This window comes from Triticum aestivum, chromosome 7D (genome assembly GCF_018294505.1).
Source record: "Triticum aestivum cultivar Chinese Spring chromosome 7D, IWGSC CS RefSeq v2.1, whole genome shotgun sequence".
In the NCBI taxonomy this organism is placed as follows: domain Eukaryota; kingdom Viridiplantae; phylum Streptophyta; class Magnoliopsida; order Poales; family Poaceae; genus Triticum; species Triticum aestivum.
The window spans coordinates 308,427,215-308,436,043 of NC_057814.1; positions in this window are offsets into that span (position 1 = coordinate 308,427,215).

Sequence of the window (8,829 nt, forward strand, 5' to 3'; positions counted from 1 at the left end):
GCTCTAAGCTACCTGACTTCCTTCCTTTGTTCTTCCATTCTACTTTGTATGATTCTGATCATCAGTTCTTATCGATCCCATTTTAAGGACAAATCCTAATGTTGGTAAAATATATGTGTTGATCAAGGCCAAGGACAATGAAGTAGCCATGAAAAGATTGAAGAACGAGGTATGATGATTACTTCGGACTACTTTCTGTTCTTCATGCAAATGACCATATTTTCCGTCTGCAATACAGGTAGAAGATACTAAGTTGTTCAGATATTTACAGGAAATCCATGGGAAAAACTACCACAACTTTGTATTAAGCAAGCAGGTTCCAGTCGTTGGTAATTTCAGGGAAGCCAACATTGGCATTGCTCCAGAGTTAGCCAAAGAGATCGCGGAAGAAGTGGATGTTATCGTAAACTCTGGAGCAAATACCACTTTTGATGAGAGGTTCGTGAAGCTATACTAGTCTTGCACCAAGGATTGCTTCCATTAATAAATGTGTAAGTTCACATTTCATAGCAATAAAAGTATTGCAACTTGCAGTATGATGTAGCACTAGACATCAACACGATGGGGCCATTCCGGATAATTAGTTTCGCACAGCGGTTTTGAAGACTGAAGATCTTCTTGTAAGAATCAATAGGTCAGAATCCCAAATAAGAGTTTCCTGTGGTCGAAATCAAATGGTAACACTGGTGCGCGTCTGTCCTAAACAAACGGTTTTTTACCCCTTTCCGCGACGGCATTTGGAACCGTCGCCAAGAGAGTGTGGGCGATAGGAGGGTCCTTCCCACATGACCCATAAACCGTCGGGGATAGGGAGCCTTGATGCATAAGGTTGTCTCTATATAAACGTTTCCGATATCTCGAATATCCCAAACGCTTCATCCTTGCTACTCGTTTGTGCTCGCATTGCCATCGCAGTAGGAGTTTTGCGGTTCTGCCTAAAACCAGGCAGATTCCAAGCTAGGGAGTTTTCCAGGCAGATTCTAGGCACGGGAGTTTTATAATGCCTGGCACATCACAAACATTTCATGATTATAAACCGTGTACGATGGGTAGACAATCACACACATTTAGTTTTCCCGTACCGTATGTGATAGCGTCTGACATCACACACGCTTTGCAAACGGCAACTGTGTGCATGGTTGCACACGTTTCCTCTTCGTGAACCATCTCAGATTATGGTGTATATCGCAAACGTTTGTGTTTTAGCAACCGTTTGTGCCGTAATTACCAGCACAACGTAATTTCGCCCTAATTTAATTGCTGCTATTTAAAATTGTACCTAATTTAAACTTGAAAGTAGGCTATAGCTTTATTCATGTCCATCAGGTTCAAACCACCAATGCATTATTTGATTCACAGGTACATATGTTTAAGAATTAAATAAGCACCAAATAAAGAATGATGTACCAGGGTTTTATACTTGTACTATTACAGATGGTAAAGAAAGAGGCGACAGACATTCTAGTTGCCGAACAAGGTGAAGCGGAATGGCCCGATTGTGCTCTCCTAGATGCAGAAGGCATGCAGGACTCTAGTCCAACCCCTTGTGATGGCCGACCGCCAATCATGTAGTTTGAGAGGTAATCTTGAGTAAACTGCTTGAGGATCCACTTCAAAAGAAAAAAAGATTCAGATATTGTCATCTAACACAACTCATTATGGGCAGTAAAAAGAAGGCTACAGGGTTGTTACTTACCATCCTGCAGTTCACTGTTGTCTTGCATAAAGTGTAAACAAATAGTTCGATTGACATCTTTTGACCCATTTTGATAACAATCTTTATCAGTTTCCTCACTTGATGCTGGTTCATGAATATCTCATTGCCCCATACGTAGAAAGGGTCGAAGTGTGGATCTTTGGCAATGATATATGTACCTGAAAGCACCAAGTTAATATTAGAAGCTAAACAACAATTGAAAAATGATGTAGTACAACACTCCATCCATCCCATTATATAAGATTTTATTACATGTATATCTAGACATCATCAGAACATTAAGGTAACACTCTTCCTTGTAGCTATGTAGCCTGGGATTGCATATTTAGTCATTCAGTACAATGCATGTTGCTAAACAACAATGGAAAAAATGAAAAGGCATGTTAACTGCAATATCCTTAACAGGAACCAAATATCGTAATTCATAGTGGTATTGTTGAAACTGTTATTGATGAAATTGAACTGCATGGCAAATAGTTGCACATATAGAGCATCACATTGTGAAGAACTGAAATAAACAAGTCATAAGGACATCTCTAGGCGATCCTTAAAAAGTTAAAGGACTAAAACCCATAGTGGATTGATACGTCCATTTTGCATCATGCTTTTATATTGATATTTATTGCATTATGGGCTGTTATTACACATTATGTCACAATACTTATGCATATTCTCTCTTATTTTACAAGGTTTACATGAAGAGGGAGAATGCCGGCAACTGGAATTCTGGGCTGGAAAAGGAGCAAATATTAGAGACCTATTCTGCACAACTCCAAAAGTCCTGAAACTCCACGGAAGTTATTTTTGGAAATAATAAAAAATACTGAGCGAAGAAAATACCAGCGGGGGCCCACACCCTGGCCACGAGGGTGGGGGGCGCGCCCTACCCCCCTGGGCGCGCCCCCTACCTCGTGGGCCCCCTGGTGGCCCTCCGGTGCCCATCTTCTACTATATGAAGTCTTTGGTCCGAGAAAAAATCATAAGCAAGATTTCGGGACGAGACTCCGGCGCCACGAGGCGGAACCTTGGCGGAACCAATCTAGGGCTCCGGCAGAGCTGTTCTGCCGGGGAAACTTCCCTCCGGGAGGGGGAAATCATCGCCGTCATCATCATCAATGATCCTCTCATTGGGAGGGGGTCCATCTTCAGCAACATCTTCACCAACACCATCTCCTCTCAAACCCTAGTTCATCACTTGTATCCAATCTTTGTCTCATAGCCTGAGATTGGTACCTGTAGGTTGCTAGTAGTGTTGATTACTCCTTGTAGTTGATGCTAGTTGGTTTATTTGGTGGAAGATCATATGTTCAGATCCATTATGCATATTAATACCCCTTTGATTATGAACATGAATATGCTTTTGAGTAGTTACGTTTGTTCCTGAGGACATGGGAGAAGTCTTGCTATTAGTAGTCATGTGAATTTGGTATTCGTTCGATATTTTGATGAGATGTATGTTGTCTCTCCTCTAGTGGTGTCATGTGAACGTCGACTACATGACACTTCACCATTGTTTGGGCCTAGAGGAAGGCATTGGGAAGTAATAAGTAGATGATGGGTTGCTAGAGTGACAGAAGCTTAAACCCTAGTTTATGCGTTGCTTCGTAAGGGGCTGATTTGGATCCATATGTTTCATGCTATGGTTAGGTTTACCTTAATACTTCTTTTGTAGTTGCGGATGCTTGCAATAGGAGTTAATCATAAGTGGGATGCTTGTCCAAGTAAGGACAGCACCCAAGCACCGGTCCACCCACATATCAAATTATCAAAGTACCGAACGCGAATCATATGAACGTGATGAAAACTAGCTTGATGATAATTCCCATGTGTCCTCGGGAGCGCTTTTCTCTATATAAGAGTTTGCCAGGCTTGTCCTTTGCTACAAAAAGGACTGGGCCATCTTGCTGCACTTTATTTACACTTGTTACTTGCTACCCGTTACAAATTACATTATCACAAAACTATCGGTTACCTATAATTTTAGTGCTTGCAGAGAATACCTTGCTGAAAACCGCTTGTCATTTCCTTCGGCTCCTCGTTGGGTTTGACACTCTTACTTATCGAAAAGGCTACAATAGATCCCCTACACTAGTGGGTCATCAAGACTCTTTTCTGGCGCCGTTGCCGGGGAGTGAAGCGCCTTTGGTAGGTGGAATTTGGTAAGGAAAAATTTATATAGTGTACTGAAATTTACTGTCACTTGTTACTATGGAAAGTAATCCTTTGAGGGGCTTGTTCGCGGTATCTTCACCCTGACCAGTAGAGAAAATAGTTGCTCCTCAACCTACTGAACCTACTGAAAATGTTTACTTTGAAATTCCTTCGGGTATGATAGAGAAACTGCTAGCTAATCCTTTTGCAGGACATGGAACATTGCATCCCGATTTACACCTAATCTATGTGGATGAAGTTTATGGATTATTTAAGCCCTGATGATGTTATCAAGAAGAAGGTCTTCCCTTTATCTTTGAAGGGAGATGCATTGTGATGGTATAGGCTAGGTGATGATATGGGATCATGGGACTACAAGCGATTGAAATTGGAATTTCATCAGAAGTTTTGTCCTATGCATCTTGTTCATCGTGATCACAATTATATATATAATTTTTGGCCTCGCGAAGGAGAAAGCATCGCTCAAGCTTGGGGGAGGCTTAAGTCAATGTTATATTCATGCCCCAATCATGAGCTCTCAAGAGAAATGATTATTCAAAATTTTTATGCTCGGCTTTCTGACAACAATCGCTCCATGCTCGATACTTCTTATACTGGTTCTTTTATGATGAAGACTATTGAATTCAAATGGGATTTACTGGAAAGAATTAAACGCAACTCTGAAGATTGGGATCTCGATGAAGGTATGGAGTCAGGTATAACCTAAGTTTGATTGTGTTAAATCTTTTATGGATACCGATGTTTTCCGTAAATTTAGCACTAAATATGGACTTGACTCTGAGATAGTAGCTTCTTTCTATCAATCCTGTGCTACTCATGTTGATCTCCCTAAGTAGAAGTGGTTTAAATATAATCCCCCCGTTGAAGTAAAAGTAGTTGCACCTATTAAAGTTGAAGAAAAGACTATCACTTATAATGATCCAGTTGTTCCTACTGCTTATGTTGAGAAACCACCTTTCCCTGTTAGATTAAAGGATCATGCTAGAGCTTCAACTGTAGTCAACAAAAGTAATATTAGGACACACAAACCTCCTGAGCAAGTTAAATTTGAACCTAATATTGCTATGGTTAAAGATCTCTTGGCTGATAATATTGATGGGAATGTTATTTATTTTTGTGATGAGACTGCTAGAATTGCTAAACCTGGTGCTAAAGATAAACATAGACCTGTGGTAGGCATGCCTGTTATTTCTGTTAAAATAGGAGATCATTGTTATCATTGCTTGTGTGATATGGGTGCTAGTGCTAGTGCAATACCTATTTCTTTATATCACGAAATTATGCATGATATTGCACCCGCTGAGTTAGAAGATATTGATGTTACCATTAAGCTTGCCAATAGAGATACTATATCACCGATTGGGATTGTTAGAGATGTTGAAGTCTTGTGTGGGAAGGCTAAATATCCTGCTGATTTTCTTGTTCTTGGTTCCCCACAAGATATCTTTTGTCCCATTATATTTGGTAGACCCTTCTTGAATACTGTTAATGCTAAGATAGACTGCAAGAAGGATGTTGTTACTATTGGTTTGGATGATATGTCTCATGAGTTTAACTTTTCTAAATTTCGTAGACAACCCCGTGATGAAGAATTACCTAGTAAGGATGAAATTATTGGTCTTGCTTCTATTGTCGTGCCTCCTAGTGATCCTTTAGAACAATATTTGATAGACCATGAAAATGATATGTTTATGAATGAAAGAAGGGAAATAGATGAAGTATTATTTAAATAGGGACCTATTCTGAAACACAACTTGCCTGTTGAAATCTTAGGGGATCCTCCTCCACCCAAGGGTGATCCCGTGTTTGAGCTTAAACCTTTACCTGATACTCTTAAATATGCTTATCTTGATGAAAAGAAGATATATCCTGTTATTATTAGTGCTAACCTTTCAGAGCATGAAGAAGAGAAATTATTGAAAACTCTGAAGAAGCACCGTGCTGCTATTGGATATACTCTCGATGATCTTAAGGGCATTAATCCCACTCTATGCCAACACAAAATAAATTTGGAGAAAGATGCCAAACCAGTTATTGATCACTAACAATGGCTAAATCCTAAGATGAAAGAAGTGGTAAGAAAGGAAATACTAAAGCTCCTTGAGGCAGGTATTATTTTCCCATTACTGATAGTCAGTGGGTAAGTCCTGTCCATTGTGTCCCTAAGAAAGGTGGTATTACTGTCGTTCCTAATGATAAAGATGAATTGACCCCGCAAAGAATTATTACAGGTTATAGGATGGTAATTGATTTTCGCAAATTAAATAAGGCTACTAAAAAAGATCATTACCCCTTACCTTTTATTGATCAAATGCTAGAAAGATTATCCAAACATACACATTTCTGCTTTCTAGATGGTTAGTCTGGTTTCTCTCAAATACCTGTGTCTGCTGATGATCAAGCAAAGACCACTTTTACTTGCCCTTTCGGTACTTTTGCTTATAGACATATGCCTTTTGGCTTATGTAATGCACCCGCTACCTTTCAAAGATGCATGATGGCTATATTCACTGACTTTTGTGAAAAGATTTGTGAGGTCTTCGTGGATGATTTCTCCATTTATGGATCCTCTTTTGATGATTGCTTGAGCAACCTTGATCGAGTTTTGCAGAGATGTGAAGAAACTAATCTTGTCTTGAATTGGGAGAAGTGCCACTTTATGGTTAATGAAGGCATTGTCTTGGGGCATAAAATTTCTGAAAGAGGTATTGAAGTTGATAATGCTAAAGTAGATGCTATTGAAAAGATGCCATGTCCCACGGACATCAAAGGTATAAGAAGTTTCCTTGTTCATGCCGGTTTTTATAGGAGGTTCATTAAGGGCTTCTCAAAATTTTCTTGGCCTCTGACTAATCTATTACAAAAAGATATACCTTTTGTCATTGATGATGATTGTGTAGAAGCATTTGAAATACTTAAGAAAGCATTAATTTCTGCACCTATCGTTCAGTCCCATGATTGGAATTTACCCTTTGAAATAATGTGTGATGCTAGTGATTATGCTGTAGGTGCTATTCTAGGGCAAAGAGTTGATAAGAAATGAAATGTTATTCAATATGCTAGTAAAACTCTAGACAGTGCCCAGAGAAATTATGCTACTACTGAAAAATAATTCTTAGTAGCTGTATTTGCTTGTGATAAGTTTAGACCTTATATTGTTGATTCTAAAGTAACTATTCACACTGATCATGCTGCTATCAAATATCTTATGGAAAAGAAAGATGCTAAACCTAGACTTATTAGATGGGTTCTCTTGCTACAAGAATTTGATTTGCACATTATTGATAGAAAGGGAGGTGAGAACCCCGTTGCAGACAACTTGTCTAGGTTAGAAAATGTTCTTGATGACCCACTACCCATTTATGATAGCTTTCCTGATGAACAACTGAATGTCATAAATGCTTCTCGTACTGCTCCATGGTATGCTGATTATGCTAATTACATTGTTGCTAAATTTATACCACCTAGCTTCACATACGAGCAAAAGAAAAAGTTTTTCTATGATTTAAGACATTACTTCTGGGATGACCCACATCTTTATAAAGGAGTAGATGGTGTTATTAGGCGTTGTGTACCTGAGCATGAACAGGAACAGATCCTACGCAAGTGTCACTCCGAGGCTTACGGAGGACACCACGCTGGAGATAGAACTGCACATAAGGTATTGCAATCCGGTTTTTATTGGCCTACTCTCTTAAAAGATGCCCGTAAGTTTGTCATATCTTGTGATGAGTGTCAATGAATTGGTAATATTAGTAGATGTCAAGAAATGTCTATGAATTATTCACTTGTTATTGAACCATTTGATGTTTGGGGCTTTGATTATATGGGACTGTTTCCTGCCTCTAATGGATATACACATATTTTAGTTGCTGTTGATTACGTTACTAAGTGGGTAGAAGCTATTCCAACTAGTAGTGCTGATCATAACACCTCTATTAAGATGCTTATAGAAGTTATTTTTCTGAGGTTTGGAGTCCCTAGATATTTAATGACTGATGGTGGTTCACATTTCATTCATGGTGCTTTTCGTAAGATGCTTGCTAAGTATGACGTTAATCATAGAATTACATCCCCTTATCATCCACAGTCTAGTGGTCAAGTAGAATTGGGTAATAGAGAGCTCAAATTAATTTTGCAGAAGACTGTTAATAGATCTAGAAAGAATTGTTCCAAGAAACTTGATGATGCATTATGGGCCTATAGAACTGCATATAAAAACCCTATGGGTATGTCTCCGTATAAAATGGTTTATGGAAAAGCATGTCACTTACCTCTCGAACTAGAACATAAGGCATATTAGGCCATTAAAGAGCTCAATTATGATTTCAAACTTGCTGGTGAGAAGAGGTTATTTGACATTAGCTCACTTGATGAATGGAGAACCCAAGCTTATGAGAATGCCAAACTATTTAAAGAAAAAGTTAAAAGATGGCATGACAAAAGGAAAGAAAAGCGTGAGTTCAATATAGGTGATTATGTGTTGCTATACAACTCTCATTTAAGATTTTTTGCAGGAAAACTTCTCTCTAAATGGGAAGGTCCTTATGTTATCGAGGAGGTCTATCGTTCCGGTGCCAAAAAAATCAACAACTTCGAAGGCACAATTCCGAAGGTGTTGAACGGTCAAAGAATTAAACATTATATCTTAGGTAATCCTATAAATGTTGAAACTAATATTATTGAAACCGTAACCCCGGAGGAATACATAAGGGATACTTTCCGGAACGTTTCAGACTCCGAAAAGGAATAGGTACATGGTACGGTAAGTAAACCGACTCCAAAACAGTTCTAATGACAATTTTTCTCCTTTTTGGAATATTTAGAAAAATAGGAAAATAAGAAGCAGTCCGGGAAGGACACGAGGCTTCGACGAGGGTGGGAGGCGCGCCCTACCCCCTGGGTGCGCCCCCTGCCTCGTGGGCACCTCGTGCGCTCTC